Below are 24,049 nucleotides of genomic sequence, written 5' to 3' on the forward strand. Positions count from 1 at the left end.
ACCACCAATTTCTTTTGAACCTGAACTGGTTAGAGTAGAAGTATTTTGAAACAGTCATTATTTTTGTTTGTTTGTTGATTTTAAATTACATTTATATTTTAATAAGGAAACATTCACATAGTTTAACATTCAAAACTTGGAAAAGTTATACAGTGAAAAGATGTCCTTCACGATCCCTTTCTCCAGTCTCCTGTGTTTTCTTTTTAATGTATTTTTGAGCTGTATTTTATGTGTATAATTTTGTTAGACGTTGCCAAAGCACATGCCATAGAGTCTTCACCAATTTATAATACTTCAGTATGAAAGTTGCTATTTTGCCTTCTCCTTGCCAAATTTGTATTACTGCTCAGCTGGCCAGGATAATCATTCTTGCCTTTGTTTTTCCCTCACTAGCAAGCCTCCACCTAATCCTTACACAACAAATTTTACTCAGAAATTCTATGTATTTCCTGATATTTGCACCCCTTTAAGATATTTTTATGTAGTAGAAAAGGAGTGGTTTTTGAAATCAGAGCTATTCTAAGATTCTAAACAGTACAGCCCATTTAAGAACCTGTGCTCTGGAAGCTGGTTGCATGGATTTGAATTCAAACTCTGGTACTTACCAGCTGTGTGGGCTTAAGATAGTTATTTCACCTCTTTGAAACTCAACTCCATCACGTGAAATGGGGAAGATAACTTGCCTTGCTTACAGGATGTTAGGAATAAATGAGATAATGCATATAAAGTGTCTAGAACTTGGAAGACACATAAAAGATATTGTTGTTAGTGCTGTTATTAATAAAATCTGTGCATGTGTCATTCAGTGAAGTATATATTGCATATAAGTAGACTTAGGTTATATGTTAACAGCAACACATAAGGTTTGCATTTTAAAGGGAAACTTTTATTTTTGAATAGAAAAGACCGTATTATAATGGCTTAGGGTAGTAGAAAAGATAAACACCGAATTGGGGATCACTTTGTGTTTCTCGGCTATGGAAACCCACCAGAAAAACTATTGATCAACCAATGCTAAGATTATTAGACTTACTGTAGTAAGGGGGACACAATGTAAGACTGTGTCTTAGTAATATTACAGTAGGAGCAAGTCGGAGAAGGATATTTATTAGGGTTTTGGGGACCTGGGCTGGGTACTTTTACCAGTTGAGACTGGACAGAATTTAGACATTTATGGTGGGCACAGTAAAGTAACAGTCTTGAAGTAAGCATTAATGTGTGAGCTGTTAATTTTGACAAGTTAACTATTTTAGTTATACAGTCTGATCACCCAGACTAAGTATATCCTAGATGAAATAGCTGTTATTTTTGCCAGAGCCCCTTTATTGTTTAGAAAACTGGAAATAGGAAATTGTTTAAGAAATTAGGACTCTTAGGAAATTAGAAATAATGTTTGGCCCCAGAATTGTTTCATACAGGGACAGGAAACTATGCTTTGTCTCAGAATTAGAAACTATGTTGGTTTTGATTCTCAATCTCAACTTCGCTGCAAAAAAGAAATGTAACTTTGGGCAAGACACTCACCACATACTTCTACCCCCTTCAGTGTTTAAAAAGCCTACTGGAAACTCTGTCTTCAAAGGAAGATGAGGTTTAGGGCAGGGAGGCCAAATTCATTCTGGGCACTAGGGGAAATGAGAAGAGTAAATAAGGACATGTAATTTGAGCAGAGATTCAGAAATATTGAGATTTTTAAGAGGACAAGAATGAAGAAGTAAGCTGCCTATTGGCAACTGAAGTGTCAGAAACAGGGTGCTATCAGGTGAGAGAAAGATCTGGGTAGAGCTGTTCAGTACAAAAGACTTCATGGAGACTGTGCTGGGCCTACCTTTTTTATTCTGCCATTCAGATATTTTGAAGGTCTGTTTGGTGGTTAAAGGAGAAAACAGCCAGATGGCTGTTGGGGAGGAAAAAATTGTCCTCCACCTTTCTAAATTCTGTGGCTGGTAGATTGATATAAGATATATTGACAGGAGGAAAAAAGTGAATTATGTATGTATGGATATGAGATCCACAGACAAGTTGGGCAGTTGAGGCTTATGTGCCCTCCTGAGCTAAGGAATGGGATAAGGGCCTAGGGCTTCAAAGGAGAGGGGGGCAATTCACAGGAAGATAAGAAAAGTGGTTGTTTGGTAATTAGAGGTTTGCCCTGCCATACAGATAACTTAGACAAAAGTTATCTCTGGTAAGAGCTCTCTTAGCCAGATGCCCTTTCTAAATTATTTTAGACAGTTAAAATAGAAGTAAAGGCTGTTTTTTTTTTGAGTCTGCTTGGTCTTAACTGCCTTCAGCTCAAAATAATCCACATACCAGGGAAGCATACCTTGGGGTCACATACTCTGCTCCCTTTCATGGCTAACATATTTCCTGAAATGGATGCTGCTTAATTTGGTTAAATTTTACCTTCCTCCATTATGGGTCATAATACATTTCAATAAATTCTGATTCAAATAATGTTTATTGAAAATCTACTGTTGGGGCGCCTGGGGGGCGCAGTCGGTTAAGCGTCCGACTTCAGCCAGGTCACGATCTTATGGTCTGTGAGTTCGAGCCCCGCGTCAGGCTCTGGGCTGATGGCTCAGAGCCTGGAACCTGTTTCTAATTCTGTGTCTCCCTCTCTCTCTGCCCCTTCCCCGTTCATGCTCTGTCTCTCTCTGTCCCAAAAATAAACAAACGTTGAAAAAAAAATTTTTTTTAAAGAAAATCTACTGTACATGTTACAGCATCATGCTCTTTCTCTCCATTATTTCATTAAGTTCTTACAACAGCATGTGTGGTAGGCATGATTGTCATATTTCTGAAACAGTGTCTTGAAGTGTTTGCTTGGACAAGGATGTTTCAATTGTTAAGATTCACTGCCAGGAACTGTACGTGATATTTTATTCTGCCTTAAAACATTTTTCTCATGTTATGTAGTCACAGGCTTAATGTCATGCCCTGGACTTGGTTCATAGAGCAGCAAATGGCAGAACTGAACTGAGATCAACTGTGGAGCATTTGACAATTTACTTTAAAATAATGATCTCCGGCTCTAAAGGGAAATGGTCTCTGATACAAACAATTTTGCTTGGTGAAGGCCAAGGACAAGATAATGTTTATTCAGTTACTTTTGGTCCTCCAGAGTGTAAAGATAGATGATCAAGAGAAAGGAAAGAGACATTCAGACAGGTCAGCATTCTGTAGATCCTGGTAAGACTGTGGTTTTTCCTTTTTTTCTCATATCTCCAGCAGTACTTAAATAAATAAAAGTCTATTTAGTTAGTTCTCTAAGTAAATTCAATAAAAAAGGAGAGTCACATTGACAGACCTAATACAGGAATTTGGTTGTATTGATGGGTACCTAAATGTGGCCAGTGTCAGGGATGGCTTAATATTTTGCCTTTTTGTGTTCTAGAAGAAGAGTAATGGTACACTCCTCATACCCTACCCCAGATTGTGTGTGTGTGTGTGTGTGTGTGTGTGTGTGTGTGTGTGTGTGTGTAAGGAGATGATTCTTGTATGATTCTTTTCTTACATGGATAGGGCATTAGCCACACTGTTTTTGGGAAGCAGTATTTTATTTTATTATTATTTTTTCTTTTCTTTTTTTAATTTAATTTTTTTAATTTGCATCCAAATTAGTTAGCATCTAGTGCAACAATGATTTCAGGAGTAGATTCCTTAATGCCCCTTACCCATTTAGCCCATCCCCCCTCCCACACCCTCTCCAGTAACTTACTAACTCTGTTTGTTCTCTGTATTTAAGAGTCTCTTACGTTTTGTCCCCCTCGCTGCTTTTATATTATTTTTGTTTTCCTTCCCTTATGTTCATCTGTGTGTCTCTTAAAGTCCTCATATGAGTGAAGTCATATGATTTTTGTCTTTCTCTGACTAATTTCGCTTAGCATAATACCCTCCAGTTCCATCCACATAGTTGCAAATGGCAAGATTTCATTCTTTTTGATTGCCGAGTAATACTCTGTTGTGTATATATATACCACGTCTTCTTTATCTGTTCATCCATTGATGGACATGTGGGCTCTTTCCATACTTTGGCTATTGTTGTTAGTGCTGCTATAACCATGGGGGTGCATGTGTCCCCTCGAAACAGCACACCTGTATTCCATGGATAAATGCCTAGTAGTGCAACTGCTGGGTTGTAGGGTAGTTCTATTTTTGTTTTTTGTTTTTTATTTTTAGTTTTTTAGTTTTTAGTTTGTTTTCCAGAGCGGCTGCACCAGTTTGCATTCCCACCAGCAGGCAAAAGAGATCGTCTTTCTCCCCATCCTCGCCAACATCTGTTGTTGCCTCAGTTGTTAATGTTTGCCATTCTGGCAGGTGTCAGGTGGTATCTCATTGTGGTTTTTGATTTGTCTTTCCCTGATGATGAGTGAAGTTGAGCATTTTTTCATATGTCGGTTGGCCATCTGGTTGTCTTCTTTGGAGAAGTGTCTATTCATGTCTTTTGCCCATTTCTTCACTGGATTATTTGTTTTTTGGGTGTTGAGTTTGATAAGTTCTTTATGGATTTTGGATACTAACCCTTTATCTGATATGTCATGTGCAAATAGCTTCTCCCATTCTGTCAGTTGCCTTTTAGTTTTGCTGATTGTTTCCTTTGCTGTGAAGAAGGGGAAGCAGTATTTTAGAATTGCAGATGGGTAAGAATTTTAACTCTGTGTTTTTTTGAATGAGAGTCCTGTTAACTTAGCTAGTCTAAAGGGCTAGTGCTTTGGACTTTGGTTATATTCTATATATGAATTACGAACCTGTCTATAAATTATCACATTGATTTGTATGTGTGTTTTCTATTTTCCCTTAAGTTCCATTCTTATTAAATGCTACCTCAGTAGTATTTTCCAAAGCATATTCCATGACCCAAAATAGATGCCATGTGGGAAGAAAAGAGTCTGTGATTAAATACTCTCCAAAAAGTGGGTTAATGAAATTGAACAGATTTCTTTATTGCTAAATTACTCAAACATATTTTTATGTTTATTTGCATTTTAAGTCTCTAAGAGGAGGGAATTATGTGCAGTTTTAAAAAATATTTTTGATCTAAGCAATCTATCCTCATACCCCTAACAGAATTTCTTTAGAAGTCATTGTCTGTGAGTTGTCTCTTCAGGAAATGTTTTTATAAAACAAGTCAGCTGAATAATTCCAATTTGAGGTGCTCCGTTTAATTCTGTAGAAAAAGTAGCTTGTTTTCTTCTCATTTGAAAACAAATTACTGGTGACTTTTATATGCATGGTACTATAGGCTTAGGTTTTACATATTGCTGTTCTAAAGGCTGTTGCGTCCCTGTGTTCTGGAATTACCATAAACTTCCTCCAGATAGAGGTAGTGTTTTGGTTATTTCTTCATGCCTGATGTTGATATTGGGAGAGAAAATTAAATACTACATATTTTCAGTGGTTGTTTTTCTTATAAATAAGAATACTTTATTGAAATATGTTTACCTATAAAAGCTTATATTGATATAAATATTATGCAAATAGATAATATATAGATTATGATATAACTAAAGACCAACAACTATAATAGAAAAGTATTTTTCATTAAAAAATTAAACTCTACTTAAACTAACTCTGATTTTGATTTCTGGGCTTAGGTGGTTGTATTAGCTGCGTTTTTTGGACCTCTCCAAATCCATGTATATTTGATGAAATAATGGTTGTCTGGATGTAAATGCTGACCTCAAAAAAAGCCTAGCCTGAATCTGTGTCTCCTGGTTGAAAAGAGACTAGAAAAGAGAATATGCAAATCAGAAGAAAGTACTATGAGTATGTAATATATGAACAAATCGAAAATTTGGATAAATGGGCATTTATAAGTGAAATACATATCAAAAGAAACCCTAGAAGAAATAGAATAATGAAATAATCCATGGCAAAAAAACTAATTTACCAGTTAAAAATCTCCCCCATGAAAGAGTTCTGGCCCAGGAAGTTTTGTAGGTGAATTTTTAAAGAAATAGATATTTCCTGTCTTGGAAAAGGGAAGAAGAGTGAAGAAATATCTAGCTTATTGTTTTTAGGTTATTACAAATTTTATAACAATATTGATTAAGGACAATGTATAAAAGAAAATCATCATACCGTATGACTTATGGATAGATGCAGAAATCCTAAATAAAATACCAACCACAAAATATAGAGGTTTAAAAGAAAGAAGAAAAAAGTAAAATAGGATTTCTACTAGGAATGGAAGGCTAGTTAACATCTCCCCACCCAAATTTATTAATCTAATCCACCCAATTTATAGGTTAAAGGAAAAAGCCACACAGCAGTTTTCTAAAGCTGGTAATACAAGTCAGCATGTTTACAGTAATGTTTTGTACAAATTCGGATTAGAAGGGATGTTCAGAAAGCAGCGGCTTCATGTTTAATGGGAAAACTTTAGAAGCATTCCTATTACATTCAGGAGCATGGTTAAATATTTCTGCCATAATATCATGGTAGAAGAAGACTGTTAGTGAATCTACATTAATATTTTATTCCCAGAAAAAAGAACAGATGAAGAGCCTTCAGATAGACCCAAGCCTATAAGGGACCATTGTCATTTCAATAAATGGATTTGAGCTACTTGATTCTCCGTGATAAAAAGAAAAATAAAATAACATTAAAAATGTTTGATTAATGCGGCAATAAGCATAGGGTGCATATATCTTTTTGAATTAGTGCTTTTATTTTCTTTGGGTAAATACCCAGTAGTGGGATTATTGGATCCTGTGGTATTTCTACTTTTAATTTTTTAATCATGGATGGACCTAGAGGGTATTATGCTAAGTGAAATAAATCAGGCTGAGAAAGACAAATACCATATGATTTCACTCACATGTGGAAGCTAAAAATCAAAACAAATGAATAAACAAACACAAAGCAAAAACAAATTCATAAATACAGAGAACAAACTCATAGTTGCTGGCCAGGGGGTGGGTAGGGGGCTAGACAAAATGGGTGAACAGGAGAGGGGGATATAGGATCCCAGTTATGGACTAAGTAAGTCATAGGAGTAAAAGGCACAGCCTTTTTTTGACTGAATATAGTCAGTGGCATTTGGAATATCGTTGTGTGGTGACAGACGGTAGCTCAGAGAAGTTGAATTCCTATGTTGTACATCTGAAACGAATGTAACATGGTGGGTCAACTATATTCAAATGAAAAAGCTTTTTAAATGTTAGAATAAAATGTAGTAAAATATCATGACCACAGGCTAGGAAAAATTTTGTTTAACCAGATACGATCAAGAAGTTATAAAGAAAGAAGAAAATCTATAAACTTTGTGGTCTAATTATACATTTAATACTTTAACACACATAAAAATCCCAAACATTGAAAAATATATTAATATTTGAATGTAAAACACATTAGTATATACTGTTTTTTAAAATATGCATATTTGGGGCGCCTGGGTGGCACAGTCGGTTAAGCGTCCGACTTCAGCCAGGTCACGATCTCACGGCCCGTGAGTTCGAGCCCCGCGTCAGGCTCTGGGCTGATGGCTCAGAGCCTGGAGCCTGTTTCTGATTCTGTGTCTCCCTCTCTCTCTGCCCCTCCCCCATTCATGCTCTGTATGCTCTGTGTCTCTCTGTCCCAAAAATAAATAAACGTTGAAAAAAAAATTTTAAATATGCATATTTAAAACTTATATAAATTAATACATTTTACAAAATTTATAAAGGTCCTAAATATACATTGAAGTCCTAAACATTAAAAATGTTAGAATAAAATATAGTAAATATATTTACAACCAGCGGGTAGGAAAGAATTTTTTAAACCAGATAGCTGGAGAAGTTCTAAAGACAAAATTTGATACATTTTATAAACATTAAAAACTTATGCTCAAAAAGTATGCCACAAAGTTAAAAGATGAGCAACAGTAGATATTTGTAATATATACAACGGATGAATAATCAGAAGCCAGGAATGTATAAATATGTGCTACAAATCTGAAAGGAAAGATAAGCAACCCAATAGGAAAATGGACGGAATATATGAACAGGTAGCCATAGAAGAGGACATGGAAAGTCAACAAACATGAAACGATGGTTGACTTCATTCATAACGTATGGAAGCAAAATGAAAGGAGATTTTATTTTAAACCCAATCAGTACAACATTGCAAAGGTACAGAAAATCAAGTGCTGGAGAAAACGTGGGAAGCCTCATACAATGCTAGTGATTGTGTAAATGGAACAAACACTTTGTAGAGCATCATGGCAACGTCTGTTATAGTTGAAAATGCATGGATACCATGACCCAACTACTCCGCTTCTGGATATTTGTCCTAGAAAGCTCTAGGGTACATAACTGTGAAAACGACAGCATTATTTATAAAAGGAAAAAAAAATCCTCAAATTCTCATAAGCTGGGAAAGGGATTAAAGAAACTCTTTATTCAGGATATAATACAGCAAAGTGAATAAACTATATGAATAATGTATACGGATGGATTTCAGAATACCTGAGGTTGAGTAAAAATAAAAGCAGATTGTAGAAAGTTGCATAAAATGTGTTAACATTTCTGTAAATGAAAAACAACACTGTATGTATGATTTGTCCATTGTTTTCAAATATGTATTAGTTACAAATACATACAAATACGGATTGTATACTCAACCAATATGGGCTAGTGACTGATGCTGGGGATAGAGGGAGAGGTATAGGATGGGGGAGGGGTCAGAGAAGAGATCAGTTCTACCCATAGTACTTTTGATCTTTCACAAAACGAAGGTCTGAATCAAATGTTCATAGTAAGTCTAAGTGGTGGGTACACGTCCATTTATTATCGGCTTTGTTAAGATTCTGGAAAATTTTTTCAAAAAAAATTACAAAGAAGAGATATCGACATTATCAGCTCAGTGACACAGCTGATAATGTCAAGTCTTTATTATTATTATTTTTTAAAGTATCATTTTCCACTGTCCACCACAGTTTCAGTGCGTGTTAGCATCTAGGTCTAGGAAAGCCAGACTGCAGTTATTACTAGAGACTGTGATTAGATTTACACATTGAACATTCCTCTCCCGGTTCCCCCAAACCAGTGTTCTGTTACCTTAACTGGGATGAAACCCTGGTGATCTTCCAAATGCCATCTTTTCTGAAGCTTGCATGAACCTCGGCATACTTTTTCTTATAATCCAGGATCACCAGAACATAATTTTAGAAGTCTATTTGAAAATGGCATTCGATTTTTGAAACAGAAACACAAGGGTGTTTCTTTAAAGAAGCACATATCAAAGGAATTGTAAAAAGCTTGCTTTGAGTGACTCAAAACAAAGTTAGGAAATATTACTTGGGCGTTGTGAAAAGAAAGAGGATTTTTATTGATTGCTCAATGTGGTGGCTCAAATTTCCTGTGAGGCCAAAGAATGACATATCATAACACGGACAAATTCAACATGTGTCAGGTGGCTTTGAAAGTGTGCAGCTTTGAAGTGAAATAGACCAGTGTTGCCTTCTCTCTTTCTTTTTTTCTATCTGGGCTGTAATTTATGTAATTCCAGAGTTTGAACATATCTACCTTTTTCAGTCCAAAGGACACAACAGTGTGGCCGTCATAGTGCCAGGAGATAAATGGTATTCTTGCATCATGAGCTAGAACTCCCCCATCCTAAATACATCATGGCACTTTCTGTCAACTTAAAAAAATTTTTTAACATTTTATTTATTTTTGTGAGACAGAGAGACAGAGTGTGAGCAGGGGAGGGGCAGAGAGAGAGGGAGACACAGAATCTGAAGCAGGCTCCAGGCTCCGAGCTGTCAGCACAGAGCCCGATGCTCAAACCCATGAACTGTGAGATCATGACCTGAGCCGAAGTCAGACGCTTAACCGACTGAGCCACCCAGATGCCCCTTGTCAATTTTATTCTAATACCTGAACAGTGAATTTCTGAAGGGTGGTTTCTGTCTCTGTCTCGTTTTATTTCAACCAATTCTTATAGATTGCCTAGTTGTGCAAAGCACTGTGCATGGCTGTGGAGATTCAGAATTCTCATTTTCTGCATTTCTGAAATAACATAGTGACCAGTCTTGTCAAAGATTAGTCTGAGGGATGTTGGTAATGAAGAGAAAGCAGAAAACCAACAGGACTTTCAAGTCCTGACTCTTCAATAGTGAATGCAGTCTTTAATCCAACTGAATGAAATGGTGCCACAAAAGGATGTAACAAAGACAAACGGAACATGTGCTTCCTTAATATCTCTTTTAAAAATGGAAGCTTCCCCAAATTTCCTTGTGCTGACAGCCATACTAGACAGGAGGAGGGAGGTTTACAGAGTCTCATCCAGTTTCTTTTTTTTTTTCCCCATCCAGTTTCCAATGTAATCCAGGGACTTTTAGCATCATGTACCATTTCCTTCTCCTGTAACGCCGTATAAATGAAGCCTGCCATCCGTTGTAAGGAACCAAGGGAATAATGGAGCATCAGGGAATGTTGCCTAAGAAAGATCTACAGAATTTGACCTCTGTTTTTTGAAGCCAACGTGTGGCCTTCTCTGATATTTTGTAACAGTAAAGCCCTAAGTTTTATATTAGGTCGGGTCTGTGCCACCTGGGGCTATATCTGTGTGCTCTCTATTCTGATGGGAGGCTGGGGCCCTTCTTCCTGGGCTGAGCTAAACAAAAGGTGTTTCTCTCATCACTAATGGCAGAAAAGACTGAGCCACGTTAAAAAAAAAAAAGCACCCACCTGAATGAAGGCAACAGTAAGCATTTGTGATGTCCACCCTTCTAAGCCAACAGCCAAGCTCTCCACATTCACACTTCCAAATCTAGGCCAGCAATCTTTTTGTGCTTGGCATCGTTTTTGTTTTTTGTTTTTTTTTGTTTGTTTGTTTTTGAACGGCCGAAAAGCCTCATGAATGGAGAAGGCACAGACAACCAGGGTTTATTCTTGCTTTTGAACTTTTGTGGACGTCATTCAAATTCCCAAAATGCTTTTTGGGAAATGCCTTTATGGTTTAATTTTCCTGAGGTTGTACTGATAAACTATGTGAAGGACCATATTAGCGCAGGGGGTTCTCTTTCAAAGAAGCATTTCAAAAGCCATGATGGAGGACACACACAGAGGGATGTCTGCATCGTTTCTGTTAACCTTGTAGTAGAAAGTGCTCAGTTACCAGTCTAGACCTAAAGGCACCCCCTCCCTTGCCATTTGGAGCCTAGAGAAACTCTGTGTGGGAGTCATGCAGCAGGAATAGCATCTGGAGTGGGTTGAGTCGTGTTGTGCCAAGTTCATGCCTGCATGGAAACTCGGAATGTGACCGTATTTGGAAATAGGGTCTTTTGTAGATGTAATTAGTTAAGGACCTCTAGATGAAACCATTCAGGATTTACAGGGTCCTTATAAGAAGGCTGTGTGCAGATGCTATGACGTGCACAGTACAGTCAGGTGTTGATGGTAACCATCAGCAGCTAAGAAAGAGAAGCATGGGGCCATTTCTCCCTCAGAGCCTCCAGAAGGGGCCAGCCCCTTGATTTTGGACTTCTGACCTCCTGAAATGTGAGAGAATAATGGCCCCATTTGGGGTAATTTGTTATGGCAGCCCTCAGAAAAAATTTTAGCATCCCACATCCAGACCCGTTCTTCTAAGGAAACTTCTTGACTCCCCCTACGTTCCCTTGCTTTTGTTTATAATATTTATGTCTTCCAGGGTATATTAGGCTAGAACATCATAGTACAGAAAACCTTTACTTTGGCTTCAGTTTTTTACAGTCACTGAATCTAAGAGGGTAGTGGAAAGATGCTGTCTGAGCACTTTTCTCTAGTCATGCGTCAACCATCTAGTGCTGTAGGATCCTGACAGCTGAAAATTGTACTGCCTGGGCTTTCCACTGAGAAAGCTCTCTCCGGTGCCATAGAACTGAAAGGTTGGGTAATGGTTGTATTACGTGTGTGTGCATGCACGCGCGCGCACACACACACACACACACACACACACACACACATTATGGAGAGGCCTTGTGGTTTTATCCTGGCTTGGTTCTGTACCCATGCATGCAGCAGTCCAAGATCTTGAGCACATGGCTGGCCATTCCTTGATCTAGACCACTGAACACACACCTTTGACTCGAGCTGACAGTAAACATTTATTTTTGCTCATTTCAGTCTTTTATATCAATAGAGTTGTTTTACGGGGGCATGAAGAGGACTTGTGTGTTTGTAAAAGGACCTTAGCAACTCAATATGTTTTTTTCTGTGAAATCTCCAGTTGCAAAGGCAATGTGTGTAGACTTTTTTTTTAATGCCAATGCATAAAGGAAGTTCTTTATTGTTTTAGGTGGTTAGGCTGGCACAACAGACAGTGCCTCATGGGTGATTGCAGTATCCTGTCTATTCCAGAACGTTGGCTAAAGAGTGGTTGTCTTAGAACCGAGTAACAAGGCACCATGTGTAGACTTAATGACCTCTCCTTTTTCTCTTGGCTGGTCCCTTAATGACCTCTTGCATTCTCCCGTCCATGCTCTTTGCACTTTATGCTTCTTCTCATTCAGCAAAACCACTTCCCTGATTGTACTAAAATCCACTCTTCCATCTGGTTCAGAGTAAAAACAAGTCTTTCTTTGACTATGGGATTTATTGCCTAATTGAGCACTTCATCTTTATCCCATAGTCCTCTCCCCATTGCTAAGTCCCAGTTCTGTTTGCCTTATCTGATGGTTTTCTTGGAGGAAGCTCTTCCAGGCCTTTTTGCACTGGCCTCTCCCTGTGCCTGGAATACATTTTCTTTCTTTTTTTTTTAATTTTTTTTAAAGTTTATTCATTTTTCAGAGACAGAGAGAGAGCGTGAGCAGGGAAGGGGCAGAGAGAGAAGGAGACACAGAATCCGAAGCAGGCTCCAGGCTCTGAGCTGGCAGCACAGAGTCCAATATGGGGCTCGAACCCACGGACAGCGAGATCATGACCTGAGCTGAAGTTGGACACTTAACCAACTGAGCCACCCAGGCGCCCCTGAAATACATTTTCTGTTAGCACCATCTCATTTCTGATGCGTCAGTGTCCCTAACTCCATTATATCAAATAGGTATAAACACCTAGGTATAAACACAAAGCATAAAACCTTGTGTGTTTCTTTCATAGTATTCTGATTTTTATCTGATGAATGTTCCATGAGGATAGGGACTCTGTCTGGTTTCCCAACACAAATTCCCAACACACTTATCTTCCCAACACTCTACATGGCACATGGTAAGCAACCAAGAACATTGGATGTTGACAAGTGGGCAGCGTAGATATGGATCAAGTATTTCTACTGATGCATGGTTACCAACTGTGCTACATGCTATAAAGGAAAAATCTCAGAGCTCTGAGGATATAGAACAGGGGGTTAGGGATGGCTTCCTTGAGAAAGCAATGTGAGTTAAGAAGCTTGAAGATTGAGTAATATGTACCACGATCAAGGCAGAGAGCATTTTCCGAGTGGCAGGGAAGAGCATGTACTCAGGCTCTGGGGTGGGAGGTACCATGATGCATTCAAGAACCTGAAAGAACCAACGTGCTAGAGTTCAGGGCACCTGCAGGAGACAGCAAAAGAAAAGAAGGACAGAATATGCACGTGACTGTTCTCTCCCAGGAGACTGCAAACCCTCTAGATTGCAAAACAGAGTTGAGTTGGGGGGCAAGGGTGTGAGGATGGGTGGGCAACGTCTTTTTCTTTTCCTTTGGTATCTCCAGAATAATGGCTGACGGGTAGAAGAAGATCAGTTGATGATGTTTAAGCAGAGAGGGCTTGGAGTTAGTGCTTCTTCCCCAAGTCAGCTCATGTACAGCATCTGCAGATCAATAATTACACAGCTTGAGAATAGCTATTTCTGTAGGGAGCCTGGCTCCCATAATTGTTGGTGAACAGACTCATCAGATGTGCCTAGAATTCCTTATTCCTTCAGCAAATCTTCATCATCACATTTTGTTCCTTATTATCTCAGTGGCCTCAGCTTTTAGAAAATGTCTGTGTTGAAAGGCTAAATGGGGTAATCTGGCTAACCAAGGCATGTCATGAAAATTAGGCTTTGTTTTATGAGATAGAAGAATATTTATTGCCCATTTTTAGAGGCACAAATGAGCTCTGGTTTGCACTTTGGCTAAAGAAAAATATTCAAACTCCTAGCAACAGAAATCTTCCTCTCAAAATATCATTTATTTCTATTTTTTTAAATATAGTTTATTGTCAGATTGGCTCACATACAACACCCAGTACTCATCCCAACAGGTGCCCTCCTCAATGCCCATCACCTACTTTCCCCTCTCCCCCCTGCCCCACACCCCCACCATCAACCTTCAGTTTGTTCTCTGTATTTAAGTCTCTCATGGTTTGCCTCCCTCCCCCTCTGTTTGTAACTTTTTTTTTCCCTTCCCTTCCCCCATGGACTTCTGTTAAGTTTCTCAAGATCCACATATGAGTGAAAACATATGATATCTATCTTTCTCTGAGTAACTTATTTCCCTTAGCATAATACCCTCCAGTTCCATCCACATTGCTGCAAATGACATGATTTTATTCTTTCTCATTGCCAAGTAGTATTCCATTGTATATATAAACCACATCTTCTTTATCCATCCATCAGTTGATAATTATTTCTATATTTTAGAAATATCTTAAATAAGGAATGTATTTAAAATGGAGATGAAATGCTTTCCTCTTAAGTCATACATCACATTTTTATTTGTGAGATTACAGTTCTTTGAACATGTTCCTGGTTATTGAAACATTCAAGAAGATTGGGGAAATCCAAGATTTAGGTGCTGATAATTAGAAGAAATATGCAATTTGTAAGAAGCTTTGCTCTAGAAGGTACTTGCTAGTGATTTGAAAGAAGGTATTAAATTTCACCCAATAGAGGCTTGTTATACACTTATTTTAAAATTTGTTTCATTTGGTATTGCTAGGAAGGTCAAATTAACTGTAGTCAAGGAATGCATTCTAACAAGTCAAAATGGGACCACACACTCCTATTGCCGTGATTAATTTGTACTTTACACCTTAACATTCAATATGATGGAGTGTCATTAAACTGTGAAGCTGGCATTAATGAGGTCATCTGGTTCATACCAGAGTTTTGCATGGCATTTATTGATTTAACTGACTTCAAAAATTATACTCTGAATAATATTTTAGATGAAAGGTAGAAATGTCCTCATTCTTCATCTTGAACATGGAGTTTCAAGGGTTTAAAAGAGCCTTTATCCCATTTCCATTTTAATTTTTTTAATGTTTATTTATTTTTGAGAGAGAGAGAGAGAGGAAGAGAGAGAGGGAGACACAGAATCTGAAGCAGCCTTTAGGCTCCGAGCTGTCAGCACAGAGCCTGACGTGGGGCTCGAACCCATGAACCGTGAGATCATGACTTGAGCCAAAGTCGACCGCCCAACTGACTGAGCCACCCAGGCACCCCTATCCCATTCCCATTTTAAAGAAACTTTTCTTTTCCTCAAATCACGTTCTACCACGTGCTTGTGAAAATTTTAAAACATAGATTTAAACTTTCAGTTCATGTTGTGATGTTATTTTATTATGTGGCTTGTATTTTTTTTAAGTGCTGATAATGATCAGAAAGAGAGTAGTTATTATTCTTACTAAAATTTCACTAATAACGAAATGAATGTTACTGATAGCTAAATTTGGATTAATACCAAAATAGAGAATATTGAAAAGTGATACTTTTATTAGGAATTTATTTTCCTGACCTATCACTTACTTCCCTTCCCATGTTCCTTTTTCATTTAGGTATGACATATCCTTTGGCATGTGAATCTTGGAGGGTTGGGTAGAGTATATTATTCAACCTCCAAAGCATACTAATAGATCAAGAAATCTGTTTATTGGGTATAGTGATTGAGCAGGATTGATTCAAATCATATGTATGTAAGTGAAAATAATTTTCTTGCCCAAGAAAATATCTCAATACCAGCCAACCTTTGAGAATTGAATGGCAAAATTTATGACTGACTTAGAAATATAGGCTTTTATATCTCGAGAGCAAGGTCGGTGCCTCTCAGTGAACTAAATATGGTGGGTGTACAGAGTGGCCGACACATGGTAGGTGCCTAATAGTTAATCAGCTCGCTCTAGCCCTCCTGTTGGTATAGGAATGCCTCTCATCAGCTGGTCCCCAGACCAGCAGCACCATCCTCTCGAACTGGTTAGAAATGATTCTCAGGCCCCACCCCAATCTTACTGAATCAGATACTCTGGGGCTGGGGTCCGGCAACTGGAGTTTTAACAAGCCCTCCAGATGGTTCTGATGCTTGCTAAAATTTGAGAATCTTGGCTCTTGAAATTTTGATGTTGCTGAGATTTCACGAATTTTCTAGGATGTCCCTTGAGAAAAATGAACCTTAATTCCACTCATTTTCTCTTTAATACTTTCCGAAAACAGCTAACCTTTGTTTAGTTCTTGATGCTGTGTGTTTGCATTGTGCTAAGCTCTTAAAAGATTATCTCACATAATTGTTGCTACAGTATACTATTATGTCCATTCTAGAGATGGGAAGACTGGGACTGTAAGAAGTTGAATAATGTGCTGAAGGTCAAGGTCACAAAGCTGGTAAAGGGAGCTGGGATTCAAATCCAAGTAGTCTGATATTTGTTCTTCATCATTGTGCTATAAAGGTCTTTGCTATTGAGTATTTAAGGCATAGCTGAAGCTACTAATAAAACCTGTGCCGATAAATCTATTTGGTTCCCCCTTACACTCTGATCTTTCCAACCATAGTCTAAAATGAACAATTACATGCTAGTACTGCATTAATTTCCATTTGTACTCGCTGTCACTGTTCCAACTGACATGCCCCAAAGGTTGGAGCTGGTTATAACCTTAAACATGTACTGTCCAACAGAATTTCACTTTGGTTGCACATCCAGAACAAATGTACATGGAATACAGATATTTTAGTTCTTGGAAAACAGCAGCACATGTTGACTCAGCAGATGAGTAGAAGATAAGGCAGGAGAGAAAAGCAATTCAGGGAAACCTGGAGGGGTTTGGAAGTGGGGCAGATTACAGAACGAACAATGCCGACACACACTCCAGGGAATAAGAGGACCGACTACAGCATTCCTGTTAGAAGGGAGGAATTCATGGCTCGAGTTTCCAGTTGGAAAGTCCCAGGTGAACCATCTCAGCAAGCATTGTGACCACTAGCCCTTGATTTTTGTTTAATGGCTGAAACGTGAGAAAACTAAGAAATAAGAGGCTTCAGCTGATAAAGAGGAGTGCCCCGAGGAAAACGGATGATTGCAAGGTTGATGCAAGCAGGGGAACGTCTCTGCTGTTCATCTGTCTTCTTGCTTTACCTTCCCTCACCCTTCATGTTTTAGAAGCAGCTCTCCTCAACTAATTTATGTGTCCTTGGACTTTCTGTGTAATGCTGAGTTTGTCCTCTGTCAATGACTGGCAATGATGTTGGAATTCAGTTGGGGGGAAACTATCCAATTATATTGGGGGCACTTCAGGTCTGTAAGAAGCAGCCAAGTTGAGCTGTTATTGTACTGTAATGAAGCTGTCCTTTGCCATCAGCGTCTTGGCTTGGAGAACCTCACCAGATATCCCTGGTAGGTCAGCTCTTCAATGGGACATTTAAAGCACAGGACCCTACAGGACACAAGAAAAGGCTTTGAACAATTGACCGTAATCTTTTTAATGTTATGTTTTCCCCAGGATAACACCTAATTGCTTTGTAAATGGTCCCAGTTTCTGCCTTTAACAATCTTGCATGGAAGGCAATTACGATTTCTTTTTTAATGTGTAAGATACTTTCTTAGGTCTGTTTCTTTCAACTGTTATTTATGCTGCCCAGTTAGACAACCTGTACAGCTTGCCATTATTATTCCTCATCATCTTCCAAGTGGCGTCTTTCATTCTTTAAGATTTTCACGTTCTCTGATGAAGAGGTGAATTGCCGGGTGACAACATCAACTGTATTTCTGTGGCTTGCTCTCAAGGCAGAAAGGGGACTTGTTCACTTTTAATATAATTGATCAGACTCCCAGTGTTCAGGTCTCTCTTTCTAAGCTTGAACAGCTTTGGGTAGAGAATTCGGAAGCTGTGAAGGTGGATTCTTCTTGGGAAGACACGCAAGATGCCCAAGTAACCTTCCTCGCAGCTATTAATTCTCAATTGCTGCTCGAATTTCAGAACTGGGCTGCTCAAACGCAGAGTGAGCCTTCCTGCTGGGTAGCACACGGTCTGACGTGAGTGGGCTCTGTGTATCAAATCTATGGGCAGATGGATTTTCGCTTCGGAGACCAAAACCATTAGGTCTCCAATCCTTTTCCTCTCCCTTCCAGGGCACTATCCCTATGTTTTCATTATCACTCTGTTACTCCTCACTGCTAGAAGCCTGCCTTCCTTTTCAGCTCTTCATAGTCATGGATCTTAATCATTCTGCCCACATTGGCTTGCCTATCTGCCTATGAGCCTGAGTTTTATTATGTGAAGCATTCATGAAAAGGGGATTTGGTGTTCTTGCCTCTCTAATAAAAAAAAATCTCTGAGATTATGCAAGACATATTACTTTGCCCTTCAGAAAAAAAAATGTAATTGTTATATGAGGCAATATTTATCCTCTTTCCATTACTATTTCTTGGTGACTGAATGACACCGTGGATATTTGTGACCTTCAAAGATAAGAGTGCTGTTGTTACCTGTGCAAAACCTACATCATAAGGGATTTGATTTCGGGGTTGATTTTTTTGTTTGTTTGTATTGCATATTGTTTTCATTTGAATAGAAAGGAAAAGGAACTTTGATGATTTGTTGAAAAGCTGTTCTGGATTTAAATATTTGTTTTGGGTACATATGCTGAAACTTACATCCTTTCCCTCATTGATATTTGGTTAAGGCAATTTTGGCTGGATATGTCAATGTACTTCCTCTTGGACATAAGGGTGTTTGGGGAAATTCAAGGGCCTGCAGATCACAAAACATGGACTCCTGACCAGACTGTACCTTTAGCCTTGTCCAGTCACATAGTTGCACCTGTATTCTTTCAATCATACATTGAAGAAGTCCTATGAGGTGCTTGTAAATTATGTTTTAGTTCTCAAGTCCTGATTTCTTGTTTTTATATATCTAGTGATGACAGAAGTACTAATAAGACACAACCCAAGGAAGAACCTCCATGAGTGGGATGGTGTCCTTGTAATGCTGGGCTCTGCAGAGTTCACTAATTAAGCACACACTTCCTTTCACATTGCCTGCTCATTCTTATTGTTGAAGTGTGAGGCAATGAATTTGAGCTACTTTGCAGTATTTCCGCTGGTTAAATGAGTAAGATGATTTGCCAGAGGCTCATCTTTTCTGGTGAGGCCACTGAATAGGAAATCACTATTCATCAATATATCATCAATAATTTCCCCACCAGGGAACAAATACTGCAAATACTTTAGAGTTCTCTTTCCAGTGTTTTCTTCAACCATTTATATTGTTATTCAACAAAGTGATATTGAATGTAGGGCTATATATCTTGTTCTGTTCTCTCATCTTTGTGTTATATTATTAACATGCTTCAAAAATATTTATTTCTTGAGCTTCATCCTCCATGTTTTAAAATGTATATTTCAGGCCTGTTTTAGTCCAATATTTATATGCTGTTCATACTCAGTGGCTTGGATTCATTGAGCATTTCTTACATATCAATTACTTTAAATGTGTGATCTCACTTCATATTCACAGCAGTGTTTTGAAGTAGGGGTTCTGATTATTGCCATTTTATAGACCTGGCAGCTTAATAGTAGAAAACTGAAGTAAGTTGCTTGAAGTTGCCCAAATAGTAAGTGGGGAGGCCAGCAGCCACACACAAGGTGCGAATCCAGTTCCCAGGTCCTTACCAATTACCTTAAGGAGTGAATCTCTAGTATTCAGGCTATTGCCTACATAAGTTGTGTTAGAAACTCTTCATTCTTTATGTTTTTATCTGAACTATTTGCATAATTAAGAAAACGGAAAAAAAGAAAATGGCCATTTGAATATATATGTTATATATATAAATATATGCCATTTATATTATTACTATATATATATATATATATATATATATATATATATATATATCATTGCTCTTCTCTGAGTTTTGATTTCTCATTTTTACAATAGGGAGTGTGTTAACAATTCTTAACTCAAAGGACTATTGTAAAACTTGAAATAATGTATGCCAAACTGCCTTAGAAATTGATAGCAGAGTGGCCCTGCCTTCCAAGTAGGGATTCTAAACAAGTGGCTTTTATATGATTCTGGACTCTGAGATATTTTGGCAAGAAACACCCAGTTTTTTGCTCTCTAATGAATCAGATATTTCCTTGACTTCTAGATTTCAATTGGAAAATATTTATTTGAAACACTAAATCTTTTCAAAATTATTTATTTTAATTTTTAATTTTTTAAAACATTTTTTTAAGTTTATTTATTTATTTTGAGAGAGACAGAGACAACTTGAATGAGGGATGGGCCCAGAGAGCGGGAGAGAGAATCCCAACCAGGCCCAGCACTGTCAGCACAGAGCCCAATGCAGGGCTCAAATTCAGGAACCCTGAGATCATGATCTGAGCTGAAACCAAGAGTTGGACGCTTAACTGACTGAGCCACCCAGGAGCCCCTGTTTTTTAATTAAAAAAAAGGAACTTTTTTTCTTTCTTCTTTTTTTTTTTTTTTTTTTTTTAGTATTTATATATATATTTGTTTTAAGAGAGGGGTAAGGGGCAGAGAGAGGTAGAGAGAGAATCCCAAGCAGGTTCTGTGCTGTCAGCACAAAGCCTGACACAGGGCTGGATCTAGTGAACCGTAAGATCATGACTTGAGCCGAAATCAAGAGTCAGACACTTAATCCACTGAGCCACCCAGTCGCCCCAAGACTCTTTCTTTTTTTTTAAAGAAGAAATTTCAACAAGGGATGAACTGAATCATGGAAGTGAACATGTCACAAAGGACCCAACCATTCATTCGACATGTAACAGATGTTTTCCTAGTGTGCTAAGTATCCAAGATGCCAGGGCACTGCCACGTGCAGGGGATCTCAGCCCTGACAAAGCTCTCTGTGACCATTTGTCATAAAAGTTGGCTGAGAGGTCCTGTAATAAATGTGAGGAACATCACCAAGCCTATCTTATCATTTTACAGATGAGAAAACAGGTCCAGAGATATGAAGCAGCATGTCCAAGGTGACCAGCTGGCCAGTGACAGACATAGCCCTAAGTAAAACCAGCCCCGTAGCTCCATGCTTCCTTTTTTTATTTTTTATTTATTTATTTTTTCAACGTTTATTTTTTGGGACAGAGAGAGACAGAGCATGAACGGGAGAGGGGCAGAGAGAGAGGGAGACGCAGAATCGGAAACAGGCTCCAGGCTCCGAGCCATCAGCCCAGAGCCCGATGCGGGGCTCGAACTCACGGATCGGGAGATCGTGACCTGGCTGAAGTCGGACGCTCAACCGACTGCGCCACCCAGGCGCCCCTCCATGCTTCCTTTTAATACCAACGAAATGCCACCTGCAGATCACAGATGAATTAGACGGAGAAGCCAGTAACTTTGTGGTTGGGAGGTAGTAGGTGGATGTTTGTGTACCAGAGGCAGTAGGTTTTCCCTTTCATCCCAGTTTGTACAGAAACATTCTGGCTTCCCTGGAAGCGTGTTTGGGTGGAACAAGCCCATGTTTGCTTCTTATCCTGATCATTATGCAGCAGCACTGTTCCCCTGATCTCAGATTCACTTTCAATATTTCTTGGCCACTGGGCACATTATTTGACATTTATTTACACTTAATCTGCATTTTCCATCTTCTAAGCCCACATATAACACATAATAATGTAAATCCTTGACTGCCGCTTGGCATTTGGGTACCTTATTATTAACTGTGCTGTGCCCCTCCCCCTTCCCGTTTAATGTAATCTGCAAATCTTGTTCTCAGTACCGAGTCATTTGTATACATAATTAAAATCTGCAATCCCTCCCAACACTGATCCCTGTCATATGTCTTACTAGTAATTTCTTTCCCAGACAGTGAATAGTTTGCTTTTATTTATTTATTTCCCTCTTTGGAAGGAGATGGGGCAGAGCAAACTCAGCAGTGTTCCTGAAGCCTCACCATTTTCTTTCAGGTTCTAAAGAATCATAGCATCCTCAGCATTTACTCATTTGCTGAGCGATTTCTGACCTGTTTCTTTTTAATGAAAAGAAGTTCTGACCAGTGATTGCAGTAAACACGTATTAACGACACACTTGTGTCAGGGAACTATTTCTCCCATTTGGAGGCTTTACAATTGGAGGTAAGATTTGAGTTCATGCTCACGGTGTGCCAGGTGCTCGTTGTTCTCTGCTGCGGTGTCACACAGGGACCATTTCTGGATAAAGGATATTGCACCAGACAACTGATAGTGAGATTTTTTAATGGCTCCAAAGCTGTTAACTAGGGGCCTGACTGCACAGGGACCTACAGTGAGTTAACTCTCATAGACATCTGGCAAATTGCTTCCCAAACAGCCATTGCATGGCTGTGAAATTCCCTGATGTTTGAAACTTTCTGCTAGTTGAATAAGGAGTATTTAACAGTGCGAGCCAATAAAGCTATCCTCATTTTTTAAGCAAAACCGTCCATGGGGGGTTGTTTGTGAGCACCCACCACACCCACACATGCGTTCCCAAGCTTCTTAAACTTTTTCTCACCAGCTTTGATGTTTAACAGGTGTCATATATCTGCCATTTCTTAATTAGGTGAGGTTTCAACATGCATGTGCCTTTGGGATAGGTAATGGATTGATGTAAATGAACACCGATGCATGCAAGAACTGTTTTCCAAAGCGGAGGGCTGGTGTGTGTGTGTGTGTGTGTGTGTGTGTGTGTGTGTGTGGGGAGGGTGCTTTGCATAGGGAAGAAGGCCAGAGTGGCAGCAGAGTGAGGTGGGGGGGCCATTTCCTCCAAAATTCAGGTTTCCTGCTCTTTAAGGTTCTAGGTACCACTGCATTGATGGATGTCCTGTGCTAGTTCAGCTTTCCTGCTTTACACTTGCAAAGTTTACCCTCACACTCAAAGTTCTAAGGCCAGCCTACTGAGATCAGGTTTCCTCCTGAGGTTCTGATCTATGAGGGGGCAAATGTGAAAGGTGGGGACTGGAGACTAAAAGACAGATGTGTTCAGTTTCTCCTCAGAAGCTCCCGTTTTCTCCTTTTGAGAAGTGAAAAGCCCATGCAGACTGTCTCTGGATGTCTGCAGACCAGGAGATGTTAATTGTTCAGTCAACACGGGCTCTGTGAATCCTTTAAATATTTAGTCTTGATTTTTTATCAACATCATTGGCTCTACTTCGAGAGTCGTACCCCCATGAGATGGTTCTTGAGGTAGCACTTTGTCTTTCTCTGGAGACAAACTCAGTTCATTTCCAGAATTTTCCCTGGAAGTGTCACAACCCTGAAGAGACAAGATAATCCAGCTAAAAAAATCAAGCACTTCCTCAAATACAGACCTAAAGCACGTGGTTCATAAGACTATTTAAATTTTTTCTCATGGGTATTGGTTTTATTCAGAGCTGTTATTCACCTAGTACACATCCATATGGCTGTACCAGTGGTTAAAAATTTGTCGACTCACATCATCTTTTCTTTATTTTTTAACTTATATACACTAAAATGTACTCCTTTTAACGTATATTCTGTGAGTTTGACAAATACACACAGTTGTGTAACCGCCACCATCAAGGGAAAGAATGGTTCCATTACCCTAAAAATTCTCTCATGTTGCCCTTTTGTTATACTCTCTTCCCCTCACCCTGGTACCATTCCTTTGTGAGACATCTAATTGGCAAATATTTCCTCCAAGTCTGTAACTTAAAAAAAAAATTTCTCTGAACAATGTCTTTCACAAAGCAGAAATTCTGAATTTTGATAAAATCTGTTTATCATCTTGTTTCCTTTTATACGTCATACTTTTGGTGCCAGGTGTAAGATGTTTGACTAACTCAAGGTTTCAACCATTTTTTTTCCCCATTATTTCTTCGAAAAGGTTGATATTTATAAGACTTTACATTTAGGACTATGATATATTTATATTTATTTTATTTTATTTTTTAATGTTTTACTT

General features: G+C 38.7%; 1 long non-coding RNA gene across 1 annotated transcript in view; it reads left to right on the forward strand.

Annotated features, from left to right (window-relative positions):
• Positions 1–21,349: 21,349 nt before the first annotated feature.
• The window catches only part of LOC109499521, a 581,435-nt gene continuing 578,735 nt past the window's right edge, over positions 21,350–24,049 (forward strand). The window contains exon 1 of the long non-coding RNA XR_002742161.2: positions 21,350–22,242. This is a non-coding gene — a long non-coding RNA (uncharacterized LOC109499521). The remainder of the gene's footprint in view (positions 22,243–24,049) is intronic.

This window comes from Felis catus, chromosome B2 (genome assembly GCF_018350175.1).
Source record: "Felis catus isolate Fca126 chromosome B2, F.catus_Fca126_mat1.0, whole genome shotgun sequence".
NCBI lineage: Eukaryota > Metazoa > Chordata > Mammalia > Carnivora > Felidae > Felis > Felis catus.